This window comes from Patagioenas fasciata, chromosome 3 (assembly GCF_037038585.1).
Source record: "Patagioenas fasciata isolate bPatFas1 chromosome 3, bPatFas1.hap1, whole genome shotgun sequence".
Classification (NCBI taxonomy): Eukaryota; Metazoa; Chordata; class Aves; order Columbiformes; family Columbidae; genus Patagioenas; species Patagioenas fasciata.
This window is the reverse complement of record NC_092522.1, coordinates 7,451,598-7,467,477: the sequence shown is the minus strand read 5'-3', so window position 1 is coordinate 7,467,477 and position 15,880 is coordinate 7,451,598. Positions and strand designations below refer to the sequence as shown.

Sequence of the window (15,880 nt, the reverse complement as noted above, 5' to 3'; positions counted from 1 at the left end):
ATTTGATAAACTAAAGAGCAAAAATTTGTTGGCTCTCAACCTCACCATGGGAAAACAGAGGATGTTCTTTTGCGGGCAAGTCTTCATGAGCAATCAAGTTCTATGGAGTTGCTTAGGCCTTGAGATCCAGTTCAGGGGTTGAAGTCTGGTTATATTTTCTTGGCAGACCTATGAAGTGAATTTTTGATATACTGGATCCTGCCACTTTTTAAATTTAATTGTTGTTTTATTATTTCAAGCGAGTGTTTTGTTATAATAGGTTGCAGACCAGAATGCTATTGTGGATGCACTTTTGTCAAAAGAATGACAACAAAGTCAATTAAAAAAGAAACCCAAAACTAAAACAAGTAGGGAAAGAGAGCTGTGACCTGAAAACGTGGGGTTGGGTTTGGTTGTGGTTTTTGTGGGAAATCTGTAAAATTCAACTACACTATCCTGTCTGCTTCGGTTAAGTCAGTAAAAGATCTTGTCCAACTGGACAAGAATAACACATCACAAAATATATTGTTCTTTTGTCTTCTTGAGATTGAGTTTTAAAACAGTTCTAAAAGGAGTGGGTGTGTGGGGAAGCCTTATTAAGGGATCACATTTATGTTTGATAAAATGGAGGCAAGATTTTGGACTAGAGGCTTTAGTCTTGTGTCTCAGCAAAAAAATGCTAGCGGCAGCACAGGGAGCCCTGTTTCTGGTCTATTCTTTATCATTGTGTTTTCTTTATAAACACTGACATTTTTCTCCAGTGTCATGATGACAGCTGAAGTGTCAGCTCCCCGTAGCACAGCTTGTGCATTCACACAGGGTTTCGGCAGCGTTTTTGTTGTTGTTTTTAAGAAATCGGTCTTTGAAAAAGTCTGTAGGCTTTTCTTCATAGATCTGTTTCTTTTTCTAAGTCCTTCTTGGTTTCTTTTGATACCTTCTTTTATCTTATTACAGTTTTGTTCGAATGGCTTGTTCTCATTCTTCATAAGTTTTCAATTATTTCCTTTCTGTTTTCTTGTTTTACAGACAATTTAGAAGAATGTGCTGGGAAGAATTGAAGAAAAAGAAAGCCCTTTATTATCTGAAAAGAGGTAGTTATCTCATCCTCTTCTGATGTAGCAAAGTGGAACATGAGTTTTTGATCTTTTTACGTATTTTGAACTTCTGAGCCTTCAAAGGTCTCACATGCTACAGCTTTTTGGGGCATCTTACTTTTTCATGATCATTCCTATATTCTTTTCCATTGTAATTAGCATTTGACATGAGCCTTTCTTCAAACAGTGTGTTTGAGGAGAGAGAGTCTTCTACTTAATGATACCTCCTTGTTTAGGTCAGGAGGTCTTTGTGGAACTCTGACTTTTGTCAGCATCCTTGCCCAACAGTGTATTTTCTCCACATTAACCTATTTTAATGTTACCTTGAGACAGGGTTAGTACTTATTCTGTAGTAATCTGTTTTTCTGTTTCCTTAAGATATGGATGAGGTGATCAATGGAAACCAGGTTTTAGTCACCTTCTGGAAAAATCAGTGTTCTTGGTTTTTGGTATTGTGAATTACATCAGAAATCAGGATCTCAAAAATGAGGGAGGAAAAAAAGATATTATTATGTGACCTGGGAGATCTCAGCATGTTTTCAGGACTTCTGTGTCACACTTGTCTTTTATTCCCAAAGACTGATAGCTAGGAGATGTGTGGGTTGGCAATTATTCCTTTTCATGGTGCAAATGAGCATACTAATAACGAGAGCTTCAAGAATTGTTCTATGGAAGGAGAAATTATCTGCGTATCAAAGTACCTGTTGTTCTCACTGATTTCAACATGAGACAAGGTAATGTACTGCTGCTGAAAAAACAAGCCATGACACATTTCTGTCCATAACCACCTCCAATTCTTGTCTTTTTGGTGCCTGAGTAACAGGGGAGGAATGCTGGAGGACACATGAACGATACAACCCTCTGGCAGGGTAGCTTAAGACCATGTGAGTAATTAGATGCATATCTCAGTTTGTCCTGTACTCACATCTGTCCAGTTTTGAGCTTGGGAGTGTTCATTAGTGCAGCATGGTTATAAGAAATTGCCAGTTCTGGAAAGCAAGCGCTTCCAGGAGGTACGGTGGACGCCCTCTGTGCTCCGACATGAAAAGGTTGCTCAACAGCCTGTGAAATCAGACGTTTGGACAAGCTTCCAAGCTGCCTGAGCGTATTGATTCTGGCACCAGCTTTCATAAGCAGGTGCTCAGGTTTGTGTGTCCAGATGAAGTTACCTCTTAACATCTTAATTATATGCCAGATTTTGGCTTTATCTGTTGTGTCAGTAGCACTAAGTGTCATTAGGAAAAGCAATGGAGAATGGAAGCAAGCCAAAAAATTTGCAGGAAAATTATTAAAAAAAAGTACTTGTTCTAAAAACACATATATCACAAATTTGTTAATCTGTGGTAACAATAATATTTGCACATCATTATCCACTGAATGGAATCAGTATTGCTCAAATTGAGGCAAGCTCACCAGCAGGTAAGAGCATCCTTCAGCACAGCACACCTCATGTGCAAGAGGATTTAACTTCCCTGGTTCTCTTTTAGTGGTGGAACAAGGTTTGCAGTGAAAAGTGCTGAGGGTTTCCCAGTCCTAACTGGGACTCTATTCAATTGTGTTGGCAATGTGTATTTCATTTTGTGTGAACTGAATCATGTGGCATTTTAAAGTTGTACTGAGTAGTCTGGCCTTTACCTGCAAGCTGAGGTTTTACAGGGCAAGTGTGCCTGCTTTATTAACGCCCATCTGGTATCCTGCACATTACACAACAAAAAGCAGGGAATAATATTCACTATACTGTTACGAAGGCTGTTGTAATACCTTTCTAGAAAGAATTTTACAAGGCTGGTGAGACTGCCTAGATGATATCCTTGAAAATCAGTGAGGACAGGACCTTCTTGGGTTGAATGATTTATTATCCAGATAGGAGAGATGGGGCTGTGGTTATTGAGGCTTCCCAGAGCGCTGTGCTGAAAATTTAGTGTTCAGTATCTCTCTCCTTGGAGATATGCTGAACTTAAGACAACTAATTTGTTCTGTGAGCCAGTGATTTGTCTTCACTTTAGCCAATATTCACTGTTCAGGTGGAAACTTTCCTTCTGTGATACATACCCATTCAAAATGCAGGAAACTGGTGGTGGCAGAAGGGGACCAAGAAGGGTACTGATGCCACTTGGGTTCCTGAAGAGCTACGTCTAACACCCCTTCCGCAGGTTAATCTGCCTGACGAAGCTAATTACTTCCTACGACTTCCCACAAGTTGTGGCAAAGCAGCTACTCTGTGGTGTCTCTGTGGGTTTCCAATGATGTTCACTTCCTCTGGTTCTTTGACTCAGGCCATTTCTAAAGTGAATCGCATTTAAATTTGAGTTGTTTCAGAGATTAAATACACATGTTGTGTTGATCCCTTTTCATTCCCTGGGTGTAATTTGTGAACTGTCCCCTTACATGTCACCAGGGATGTGGGTGGTTAGAAAACAGCAGCAAACTGGAGTACCCATTTGTTTTTGTATTTCCTCTCAGTTCCTCCAGCTTTATGATGTTCAAAAACCCCTGTTTTCACCATCACATAGAAATGCACCTTCAAGGACAATTTTATACTCTGGTTGGTCTCCAGGTAACCTAAATTTTTCATTCCCCTATTACTAAACCTAAGCTTGTAACTGAAAACAACTCTTATCCCTTTTCAAATTAACCCCTTGGTGCGAAATGTCAAGGATTTTCCAACTCTATCAAATGGAGTTACCAAAGCTGGAAACCTATTGACACCAAGGGGTTAACCCATTAGCCACTATTTAATGTCCTCAGCTTTAATCCACAGAATCACAGCTAGCGCTGTGACTTACTAACCCCACCACAAAAATGTCCAAGGACGTGTGTTATTAGGTATTTTATTTGGGGGTAGACTTGGGAGAAAACCAAACTACTTCAGAGCTGTAAAGGAAAGCGAATAAAGGGCCTGAGAGTGAAAACCAGCAGTAATTAAAGAGAGATGCATCCCATGTTAACGGGCCTCAGGGCAAAACCAACTGTTAATTATTAAATATTCCTCCACGTTTCTGCTCTCAGTGCAGCTGTGGTGGGATGGTGCATGTGGTACCTGTGGCACCATGGGGGCTGGAGCAGACTGGGCAGACTGGTCTGGAGTGGCTGACTGTGGGGGAGCTGTTGGGTTTGGTCGAGCTGTCCCACAGATCTCCCAGCTCTGGGCACGTTTTCCCCGAACAGCCAGTCCAACTGTGTGACGTGGGATGAGCGTGGACAAGGGCACGTGGACACTTCAGAAGGCCACGCCAGGACACGGGAGTAGAGGTGGCCTCCAAGGCATCCCCTGCTCCCAGTGATGGAGCTGTTGACAGATGGCTTGCGTGTTTGAGAAATCAAAGCCAGGATTTCTGCAGACGCATGGCATACCCCGGAGAGCCCCTCCTTGCCAGCTATTAGCTCAGGTAACACAAATAGGCCAGCGAGTAAAAAAATATGAGGTTTTCCATCCCATTCCATCACCAAATGCTTCTTCCCCGCAGTGCATGGGATGGGAGCGAGAGCTGTGTCCAGACGGCGAGGAGGACCCCAAGGGTGCGGGTATCCCCAGGATGAGCACTGCCCGCCCCTGCTCCCAGCTCTGCACAGCGATTTGGCTCGTTTCCCCACACCGCTTGGGTACGGACTGGGAATGCAGCATCGATTTTTGGCCACACAAATCACGCATTAGTTTACAAAGCAAAATGCGAATGCCATGTAACACAAGGAGGTGGGCAGGGAATGGGGCGGTGAGTTTTGATTTAAGAGGATGCTGAATCTTCGGGGATTCATGTTTTTGGAGGAGTAGGCTGAAACACTGATTACATGTAATTCCCTGGAATTGAGACTGGCGGTCTCACCTTATGTTATTCAAAGTATGCTGTTTTCCTCTTATTGTCACCTCATTTTTTTCCTACAGAAATGCCTTTACAAGATGTGCAGCAATTTTCCTGACATCTCTGATAGTCCATCTCTGCTGTGGAAGCTTTGGAAGGTATCTGCTCAAGGAGAGCACGTTCCCAGTATCACCAATTCTGTGAAAGTACTGAATTAGGATATTAGTTATTAAATTTGACTACACAAATTATCATTTATATCATTACAAATCTGTCTCTACTGAGCAACCATTTTTATGGTGATGATCCTAGTATTTGCATAAAAATTGCAGTACACAAGGTAAATTACGTATTCCAACCTGCAATTTTTGCCAAGGATTTACACATGCAGAATAAATTATTTTCTCCTTCTTAAGCAACAGTAATCATAAGTAATGTGCAGAAACATTCATAACCATGGTCTCACATAAAAGCTACATTTTTTCCCTCTGTAACCTGCTGTAATTACAGTGTACATCAATTCCACCATAGGTAGATACACCAGGTTTTTTTTCCCCTTTTTCTCATACAATTTTAATGACTATCCCTGCTTAGAATACAACGTTTTAAATTAAAAAATTAAAAATTTAGAAGTAGATTGTTTCCCTGACAACAGCAACAGCAATATTTAATTCCCCCCTGTGTCATTTGTAAATAAATACATACAGTTGCTGATACTGGTGAGATAATGTGCCTGAGGCTAATTGTGCCATTACAAATATTTTGAACCTGAGCTTGATAATGCAGGTCGTGGTACTTAAATATGTATGAACTGAACTAATTTAACTTTCTTGCTGCTTACCAGCATATTGATAAAAGCCTTCGTAATGAGGCTACATGGACATCACGAAGCAGCAGAGTTTTGCTGGGTTGGGTATTATGAGGGTTGGGTATTATGAGGGTTGGGTATTATGAGGGTTGGGTTTTTTGGCCTCCTGGTGGCAGTCCAAGGGAAGAGGCTCATGTGGGACCATGGCGAGTGTGGAGCAGATCCTTGTCAGCTTCCTTCAGCCCCATGGATGTCGTCTCCTGGGGTGGGTTGTGCTTGTGAGACACCCCAGACCTTTCAGCACATGTGGTATGTAAGAGAGCTTTGCTTTATTAAGTCCTGCATAAAGAGGGCAGGTTTGGCTCTTTCATTTATTAACTAGTCCCAAGAGGAGCTGCATGTGGATGGGTTTTGCTCAGACCCATGAGTGGGAACACCCCACAGTTGTGTTTGGAGTCTGGGGCTCTGCAGAGCAGCCCTGCAGTCATGTCCTGCTGGTGAGGCTGGGTGAGATGCGGCCAGAGGCAGGGTCCCCACGGGGTGTCTGACAGAGGCCACTGCAAGTTAGTGACTCACTAAGACAGGAAAAGATGAGAAAATGCCAAGACGTGGTCTAATCCCTATGTCTTGCTGTCCTGGTTTTGTTAAAAACAAGTTTCTCTTTTAGTGAATTTGCCTGTCAGCTAAAGCCTTCTTATTAGCTGCATTTTTTAGACGACCCTTCTGTTGTAGGACTGCTGATGGTTGGTGATCAGCAGGTGCCAATTGCTACCACAACGGTGCATTGCCAGCAGTATCACACCAGTTGAGACTCTTTGATTCCTATCCAGAACTTGATTTGTCAGCTGGAAAGCCAGGGTGTGATCAGTAAGACTCGCTCACCTTTTAGCAGCGCAATTTGGTCAGTGCCTGAGCCTAGTGATGAGTGGAGACTAACTGTAGGCTACTGTGGCCTGAATGAAGTTATGCCAGCACTAAGTGCTGCTGTGCCTGATATGCTAGAACTGCGATTTGAACTGGAGTCAAAGGCAGCCAAGTAGTATGCTAAAATTGACATTGCTAATGTATTTTTCTCTATTCCTTTAGCAGCAGAGTGCAGGCCGCAGTTTGCTTTCACCTGGAGGGGCATCCAGTACATGTGGAATCGCTTGCCCCAGGGGTGGAAACACAGTCCTACCATCTGCCATGGACTGATCCAAACCACACTGGAGCAAGGTAAACCTCCAGAACACTTGCAATATATTGATATCATCATATGGGACAACACAGCGAAAGAAGTCTTCAAGAAAGGTGAGAGAATAATTCAGATTCTTTTGGATGCTGGTTTTGCCATAAAACGAAGCAAGGTCAAGGGACCTGCACGAGAGAGTCAGTTTTTAGGAATCAAATGGCAAGATGGTCATCGTCAGATCCCAATGGATGTGATCAACAAAATTGCAGCTATGTCTCCACTTACTAATAAAAAGGAGACACAGACTTTCTTGGGTGTTGTAGGTTTTTGGAGAGTGCATATTCCTGACTACAGTCAGATTGTGAGACCTCTCTATCAAGTGACTCATAAAAAGAACCAATTTGAGTGGGGCCCTGAACAACGACAAGCCTTTGAACAAGTTAAGCGTGAGGTAACTCATGCAGTGGCCCTTGGACCAGTTCGGACTGGACTAGATGTTAAAAATGTGCTGTACATCACAGCTGGAGATAATGGACTTACCTGGAGCCTCTGGCAGAAAGCACCAGGAGAAACCTGAGGTCAACCCTTAGGTTTTTGGAATTGAGGATACAAAGGATCTGAGGCCAACCATACTCCAACTGAAAAGGAGATACTAGCAGCATATGAAGGAGTCTGAGCTGCTTCAGAAGTGATCAGTACTGAAGCACAGCTCCTCCTAGCACCTCAACTGCCGGTGCTGAGCTGGATGTTCAAAGGGACGGTTCCCTCTACGCATCATGCAACCGATGTTACATGAGTAAATGGATTGCATTAATCACACAACGAGCTCGGATTGGAAGTCCAGGGATCTTAGAAGCGATTGAAGACTGGCCAGAAAGTAAAGACTTTGGGATGTCTCCAGGTGCGGAGGAAGTAACACGTGCTGAAGAAGCACCACTGTATAATACACTTTCAGAGACTGATAAGCAGTATGCACTGTTCACAGATGGATCCTGCTGTCTTGTAGGTGAACATCGAAGGTGGAAAGCTGTGTGAAGTTCCACACAACGAGTTACAGAAGCCACTGAAGGACAAGGTGAATCTAGTCGATTTCCAGAAGTGAAAGCCATCCGACCGGCTTTGGACATTGCTGAACGAGAGAAGTGGCCAGTACTTTATCTCTATACTGACTCATGGGTGGTAGCAAATGCCTTGTGGGGATGGCTACAGGAATGGAACAAAAGCAACTAGCAATGCAGAGGTAAACCCATTTGGGCTGCCACACTGAGGCAAGACGTTGCTGCTTGGCTAGAGAGCCTGCCTGTGAAAGTTCGTCCTGTAGATGCTCATGTGCCTAAAAGTCGAGCCACCGAGGAACATCAAAACAACCAGCAAGCGGATCACGCTGCTGAGATCAAAGTAACTGAGGTGGACTTGGACTGGCAACATAAAAGTTAACTTTTCTTAGCTCGGTGGGCCCATAATGCTTCAGGGCATCAAGGTAGAGATGTAACATATAAAAGGGCTCGTGATCGAGGGCTGAACTTAACTATAGACACTATTTCACAGGTTATTTGTGAATGTGAAGCTTGCACCAAAATCAAACAAGCTAAATGGTTAAAACCTGTGTGGTATGGGGTGCGATAGTTGAAATAAAAGTATGAAGAGGCTTGGCAGATTGATTATATTACATTTCCACAAACACATCAAGGTGAACACTATGTAGTTACAATGGTGGAAGCAAGCACTGGATGGTTGGAAACATATGCTGTACCTCATGCTACAGCCCGGAATACTCTCTTGGGCCTTGAAAAGAAAGTCCTTTGGTGACACGGTACGCCAGAAAGGATTGAGTGAGACAATGGTACACATTTCAAAACCAGTCTTACAGACAATTGGGCAAAAGAACATGGTATTGAGTGGGTATATCGCATTCTATATCATGCACCAGCTTCTGGAAAAATTGAAAGGTACAATGGTTTGTTAAAAACTACACTAAAGGCACTGGGTGGTGGAACCTTTAAAAACTGGGATTCACATTTAGCAAAAGCCACTTGGTTGGTCAACACTAGGGGATCAACCAATCAAGCCGGGCCTGCCCGATCAGAAATTCTCCTTCTGTAGAAGGAGATAAAGTCCCTGTAGTACACATGAAAAATATGTTAGGAAAGATAGTCTGGGTTACTTGTGCCTCAGGCAAAGGCAGGCCCATTCGTGGGATTGGTTTTGCTCAAGGACCTGGCAGCACCTGGTGGGTGATGCTTAAGGATGGAGAAGTTCAGTGTGTACCTCAAAATGATTTGATTTTAGGTGAAAATATTCAATACTGAACTGTATGATGTGAATTGCCATACTAACAGTGTTTAATAAGTGTTTTTCAGATCAAGACTGTGGTGATGAAATCAGAGCTAGCTTCTTCGAGTGGTGCCTGACAACTTCTTCGAAATTGATGTCTTTAACCCACAAACAGTGGTCATGAGATGTACTAGATGTACCATTTTTCCTGCCCTGGGAGACTGTTGTGATAAAAGAACTTACTGAACTTTTCAAAGGATGGTCCATAGACTAAGAGAATGATAAATTACACCTGTGTATATATGTGTGTGTGTGTGTGTGTGTATATATAGTAGTAGTGATTAATTAGATTGTATTGAGAGATTGTGATTAATTAGATTGTATTGCCAAGGTCTAAGTATGCCATGAATGGCATCTTATAAGGAGTGGAATGTCCTGGTTTTGTTAAAAACAAGTTTCTCTTTTAGTGAATTTGCCTGTCAGTTAAAGCCTTCTTATTAGCTGCATTTTCCTAAAGAGCTAGATATGTGTTTTGGTAGACATAGCAATGGAATTCAAGGTTATTTATAAGGATGGATGTACATCCTGCGAGAGGGGCAACAAGAAACAGGTGACCAAGAACTGACCGAGTACTCCATCCCATTCATGTGATACTTAATATAGAAGTGGGAGATCACAAGGATCTCATCCCTTTTCCTTATGGCCGACATTAGGAGAGGAGCTGGCAAGTTGTTCCTGCGAACTGAGGCCTAGTGCCAGACTGAATCCAGTTCCGGTTGGCTGCAGAGTCCAGTCCAGGAGTTTGGGTGCCGGCCCTTCATCTGATGGAGCAGTTGCTGGGACTTTCAAGATTGGTTTTGTATATTTTGTATTATTTTCTCTATTTTTATTAGTAGCATTAGTAAAACATTTTTAATTTTTCCAACTCTCTTTTCTTGGTCCTTCTTTCCCTCCCAGTCACCTGTCCTTAGTGGGAAGGGGGGAGAGGGGGCTAGCAATACATCTGCCATGGTTTATTGTCACCCCGCAATCAAACCTTGACACTTGCACTGTGTCTGTATGACAAATTATATAAGTTTACAAGCTCTCTGCTTGCAAGATATTCTGCCTCATGTGAATGCAGCTCTCGATTTTGTCCTACCAAGCATCAAGTTGAGCTCTAGTGGAAAAAGTCCTTTTGAACCCTTCAGTGAGCATTGCTTTTAGGCTCAGGACTGCTGGTTTAGCCCGTCAAGAGCTTTGGCCAGGTTCTGTGGTGCTGTGCTGTGCCTCTCAAAGCAGAGCAAAGCTTCTGAGGGAAAGATTCCTCATCTCTGGGTTGAACCTTGCTGGAAAGGGGAGGATCGATCTCCTGGTGGGCTTTGGCTCAGCACATTCCCTTGGGCTGGTGGCAAATGAACTCTTGCAACATCACTGTAGTGTTGAGTTTCCCTACAGGTAGAGAAATGCTTAAGGTACAAGTTCTCGTAGATTTCTTATCTCCACTTGTCATGTTCTTGTGTAGCTAATTAAGCAGTTGCTGAGCCAAGTGAAAATTTACCAATGGTACAGGTAGCACTAATCCCAACTCCAGCATTAGGAAACCTCTGAGACCAAATTGTGGTTGCCTCCCATTTGGTGTGGCACCAGCTCATCCTTGCTAAGGCTTGTGTCTGTCAACTGAAGGCTGCAACCAGCACAGCCCACGTCAAGTTGCTTGGACCCTGTGGTAACTGGATAAGTTTATTGTTCTCATTGCATCGGCAGAATCATCAACAGGACTGTCGAGACTGGTACAGATCCTCAACTCACGCCTGCTGCTGGGGCTCAATCAAAGTTTCTATCGCTCTCTACATGTTTAAAGACTTGTAGATGAGGTTCTTAGGGACATGGTTTAGTGCCAGAGTTAGGTTTTGGTTGGACTCAATGATCTTGAGGGTCTCTTCCAACCTAAATGATTCTATGATTCTGAAGTCAGTGTTGCTATGATGTTTTATAGAGTCTGAGGCACTCGCTGTGTGCTGTGGGAAAATGTAATCCTGAAAGTGGTGTATTTCAGGGGATGCAATTTCAGCAGAGCATTGCTCTTGCAGGGCTCTTCGCTGGGAAATAGGCTGCCACAAGTCACCTAATAAACTTCGAGGCAACGTACCATGATGTACCATGATGGAGGGGAGGAAAAGCAGATATAAAGGGAGAAGAAGTAATGAGAAAGAAAAGGCTTGAAAACCTGGCTGTCATGGTTCGAGTCACACTAAAAGGATTATTTGGTTGTGAATAACGGGGTCAGCAGTTGTATATCTAACTGGAAGAACCATGTGCTGTCCGATTACAGCAAGCTCTACTTCAAGCTTGTTAGATTTAATGTGTTGAAATAATGTTACACACAGTCAGCCTTGGTCCACACTAGTAATTAATGTGAGTACAATTAATCTGAGTGGAGATGACACCTTTTGTCAGCAACAGGTGGTGCTTTCTAGCAAAGGTAAAGCTGAGCAAGCAATTGAAAGGGAAATCATTAGCAACTTTCCTCTATGGTCACAAAGTTTGTCTTCACACCTTGTTACTTCCCTAGATGGATGAACTAAACGCAGAGAATAACAAAACAAGAAAAAGCCTTTCATGAGCTTCTAAAGCCATTCTCGCTGGTTGAAAGGAAAGCTTTCCTTTGTATACAGTGATATTTCTTAAATGACATGCTTTGAGGGTCCTTGAGGCATTTAGTTCATCTCACAACAAATCTGGAAATTAAAGGAAGTATGCAATTTGTAAGACAGTCCTATTGTTTGAACGAAGATTGACTACAAGTGCTTTTGCTCAGATTCAGCACACTTAGGCATGTTTATACCTATTACTACTTTGCTGGAATCTCTGTCAGAAATTGGCCCCCATTTGGGTATTACACAGGACACTTTCCATGGCCCAGCCAACCAGCGCTGCCTGGGACTGGCTGGGGACCTCTGCAGAAATGTTGATTAGCAATAAAAGTTCTGCAAACAAGCATTATGCTGTCTCCTTATACCTCCCCTGCTGCTGCTCATAGTCACACAGTAATGTCCAGAGCTAAAAAATGGATGCTGTGGGTGTCTGCGACTCCTCCGCTGCTCTAAGTTCAGTGTGGTGTTTTTCTGGACACCCTCTCCTGTGGAATTTGGGATATCAAACTGAAAATAGAGGATTTGGCCACTGGTATCCTTTCTTCAAGGGATGCTTTTCAGATTGGAGTGTCTGTAGCGTGCATCTAATTCCTCTTGGGCTAAACAGCTTTGCTTTCAGTTCCTGCCTGTGCTTTTGTCTCAGGTGGCATTTCTGCAGGTGACTCGCAAATCTCTTAGCTCATGAGTGTCATCCACACATCTCAGAGGGGCTCAGGAGGCATTATTTACCATTTCTGTCCTCGGTTCTTTTTTTAACTGCAGTCCCCTTGATTTTAAAAAGGAAAAGCCCGCATGTCTGAGCAGTCTCTGTCTTTTCTCCAGTGTAATTAGTTATCTATTCAGGGTGCTGCATAGATTGCCCCATCAGGGGCTGTTTAACTCAGGGAGGTTTTCCCAAGTGGAAATCCCTCCTCTGATTGCCCTGAGAGGAATGAGCTATGGATATGCTCTGCTTATGTGGGGTGGAAGGAGAAGTGCTGAAGCCTTCCCAGCACTGCCGTCATGCAGGCACAGAGCTGGAAAAAGGACGCAGCAGCAATTACTGTGCTGGTGACAGCCTTGCAAGGGAGATGAGAATTAACAGAGCAGTTAAATCAGGGACCGGAGCATGTGCCTGTTTGCTGCTCTGCAGCATCACCTGGAAAAGCATGTCTTGGTGTTAAGGGACAGGAGAAGGGCTTGGGCTAAAGCTTTCTTCCATTAGGCAAGTACTTAGATACGAGATGTCGTACTTCCCACAGAGCACCCACAAGCCTGAAATAAGTCTTTAGGTGCCTTTTTCCTACCCAAACACATTGTGTCTTCTAACCCAGGGCTACATATCTGATGCGTGTCATCCATCTGGCGTTGAGCACTTTGGCTGCGAGCTGACATGGGCTTTTTTGAACACTGTCGGCAGTCAGGTGCTGTGCTGCACTCCTTTGCAGGGAGATGCTGCCTTCCATTTGAAATAGTCTTACAAAGCCAGTGTGCTCCAGAGATGAAGGGTGCTGTGGGCACACCCAGGCGTTTTACTTGGCTTAACTCCTTTGTTCTTTTAATCATTCATTATCCAGTTGGGAACAACTTCAAAGCGCTGTTGCTCAGCAAGATACTTTCACCCGTATCACTCAAATATGCCCAAAGCCAGTTTCCTGAAGGACTCAACTTTTTTTTTTTTCCCTTTTAAATGTATAGTATTTCAAAGTTGCTGTATGATGAGACCGGGTTCACTAGCAGTCGAATCTATCACGATCCAAATATGTTTGTGGGTGTATTTTTCCTAAGCCTGGGTGCAAGCATAAGGGGCTCAGCTGCAGAAGGCCTCCAGGTGCTCCACTGCTCTACATAAAAGAATAATAATGGATGTTTTCATTAATTAAAGTGCAGACCATCACTTAGGCACTCCTAATCCTGGAGTAATTAAATGGCTGGAGAGAAGGTTGATTCATATCAACACTGGCTATGCTTAAACAGTTCTTTTTCTGTATGTTTGAGTGTGTCTTTAAGAACGAATTTGCTTTGTTCTATCTTGTAAATAATTTATTATGCTCTTGCTAAAAAGCTGCTTTCTGGGGAGGTAAAAAAAACCCAAATAATCACTCTATTTGATTATCACGGTATACCACACAAACCTAAGGTTGACTGCTAAGCATTTCAAAGGGAATGGTGTGAGATTTTGCGGAAGAGCATTTCTGGAAGAAGCAGTTCAAGGCGAGGGGGCTCTCCCTGCAAGGGGAGGTGCAGCTTTGTAGTCATTTTAGCATTGTGAGCTCCTGCTGCGTGTTTCATGGTGCTGGGGGTTACAAAACACCCCAGTGTTGGGAATTCTTCAGTTCTGTGCAAGTATCAGCTTTCATCAAAAAAGCATTTTATTTTCTTTTTACTCCTCATGGCTAAAGAAAAATGGTCACAAATGTGACCCTGCAGACTCAAAAACCCAAGAAAAAGAGCTCAGGTTGACTTAACATTTATCTCATGATTAATATTTGGGCTGACTCACCAATTTATACTACTCGAAAGGCCAACTTAAATAACCTGTAGCATTTATATACTACTCTTCAGCGGTGGACTGAAAAGCCCTTTCAGATGTGAAACTGTGTCCCTTGTGATATGCTTGTGATAGATTGTTACTGTGAATTTTGGCTAATTCGGTCTCATTTTTCTATGGTGATTTTTCTTAATTCTGTCTCACTTTTCCAGGAGTGATGGACTGTACTTACACGTTGCTCTCGCTGGGATCTGTAGAAGCCTGAAACATCCAGTGATTTCACCACAAAATTATCTGGCTGGGGACTTCACCTGCCTGAAAGTTAATCTGGAGAAGAGCATGTGTACAGAAAAAAACCTGACAGCTGAGAGGTGATATTAAGAAAACCTAGCAAGGAAATCCCCCAGGAAGCTGTGTTTCTGCAGCAAAGCAGAGATGCTCCACATATTACCCAGGTGAATTAGCTCACAGGTCTTTGAGAATATACTCTTCTTGGGAGAAAATCAGAGTTTGCCCACCTTTCTCCTGCTAACTTTTTAAAATAATCTTTGCTTGACTAATGCCAAACTGCTTAGAGGTAAATGTACATACGAACAAAATGTTATTTGCAAGGGAAATTCTGGCGGTAGATGGTGGAGGACACAGAGTTGTCATTGTCCTGGCCATGAGCTTTCTCTCTGTGTGGAGGTAAGGGGTGGACTATGCAGCCAAAGGATGCTCAAAGGACCAGGGACTGCAAAAGCAGCTGGTGCTGATGAGCCTTTATTCAACTGAAGTGTTGGAATGGATTGACAGCACCCTCCCTCTACCTCAGAGAATTTTGGCTGGAGGCACCCAGAATTTACCTTTTGTCTTGACTGGGCTGGGCTTAATCAGATTACACTTCCCCCCTTCTCGCCCTTTTGTTTTTTCCTGTAATTTTCTGTATAAACCTTAAAGAGAGCTTCTGTGTTTGTGTATGAATAAACGCCTGTTGGGGGAGGTTGTGGTTGTCACCATGAGTTGGCTGACCCAGGAAGGCTTGGACGCGAGCAAACCCAACCTCACAGCTAATCCTCTGGCCAGACTTTCTCAGCATCTCATCACGTTGCTCTCCTTTCCCCACTTGCTCAGAAATAACAAGCATAATGAGAGATAATTTATAGGACAGACAAGCTCGCAGCAGCAGTAAGAGCTGAGCAATACACCCCAGAAATCTCACTGCTATAGGGTAAATGTAGCACCAATTGCTTGTACGCTGATAGTGGCATCTTTGGCTCTACTGTAAATATTTTTTCTTCCTACTATTTAGGAGGAAATTTCCCTCCTGTGTAGCTGTGAGCTGATGGTGGCTCAGCAGAGCTCCCTTGTCAAAATCTTGTCTTATTTTGCTTTGCGTTACTACCCACCAACATGCACTCATCTTATGCACCCCCAACAGAGTAAATGTTTCGGTAATCCCCAAATGCACAACCCTCTCTCTGCAATACTGAGCTTCATTCCACTTCCATTTTTCCCAGCTCCTCAAAGTTTTCTAGTTCTTCCAGTTTAACGCTGTGATCCTCCTCTAAATTGATAAAAGCTCTGATTTGCAGTTCATATTTTACTTCCTTATGGATATTATGTCTGTTGAGCAAAACTCTCCTTCAAGTGCCCCAGATAGCGGCAT

The 15,880-nt window shown here is 43.2% G+C and overlaps 1 long non-coding RNA gene across 1 annotated transcript; it reads left to right on the top strand.

Moving 5' to 3' along the window:
• The first annotated feature begins 2,729 nt into the window (after positions 1–2,729).
• LOC139827691 (uncharacterized) lies at positions 2,730–5,025 on the top strand. Its single transcript, XR_011738608.1, has 3 exons — positions 2,730–3,630; positions 4,242–4,462; positions 4,541–5,025. It is a non-coding gene; the product is annotated as an uncharacterized lncRNA (long non-coding RNA).
• The last annotated feature ends 10,855 nt before the right edge of the window (positions 5,026–15,880 follow it).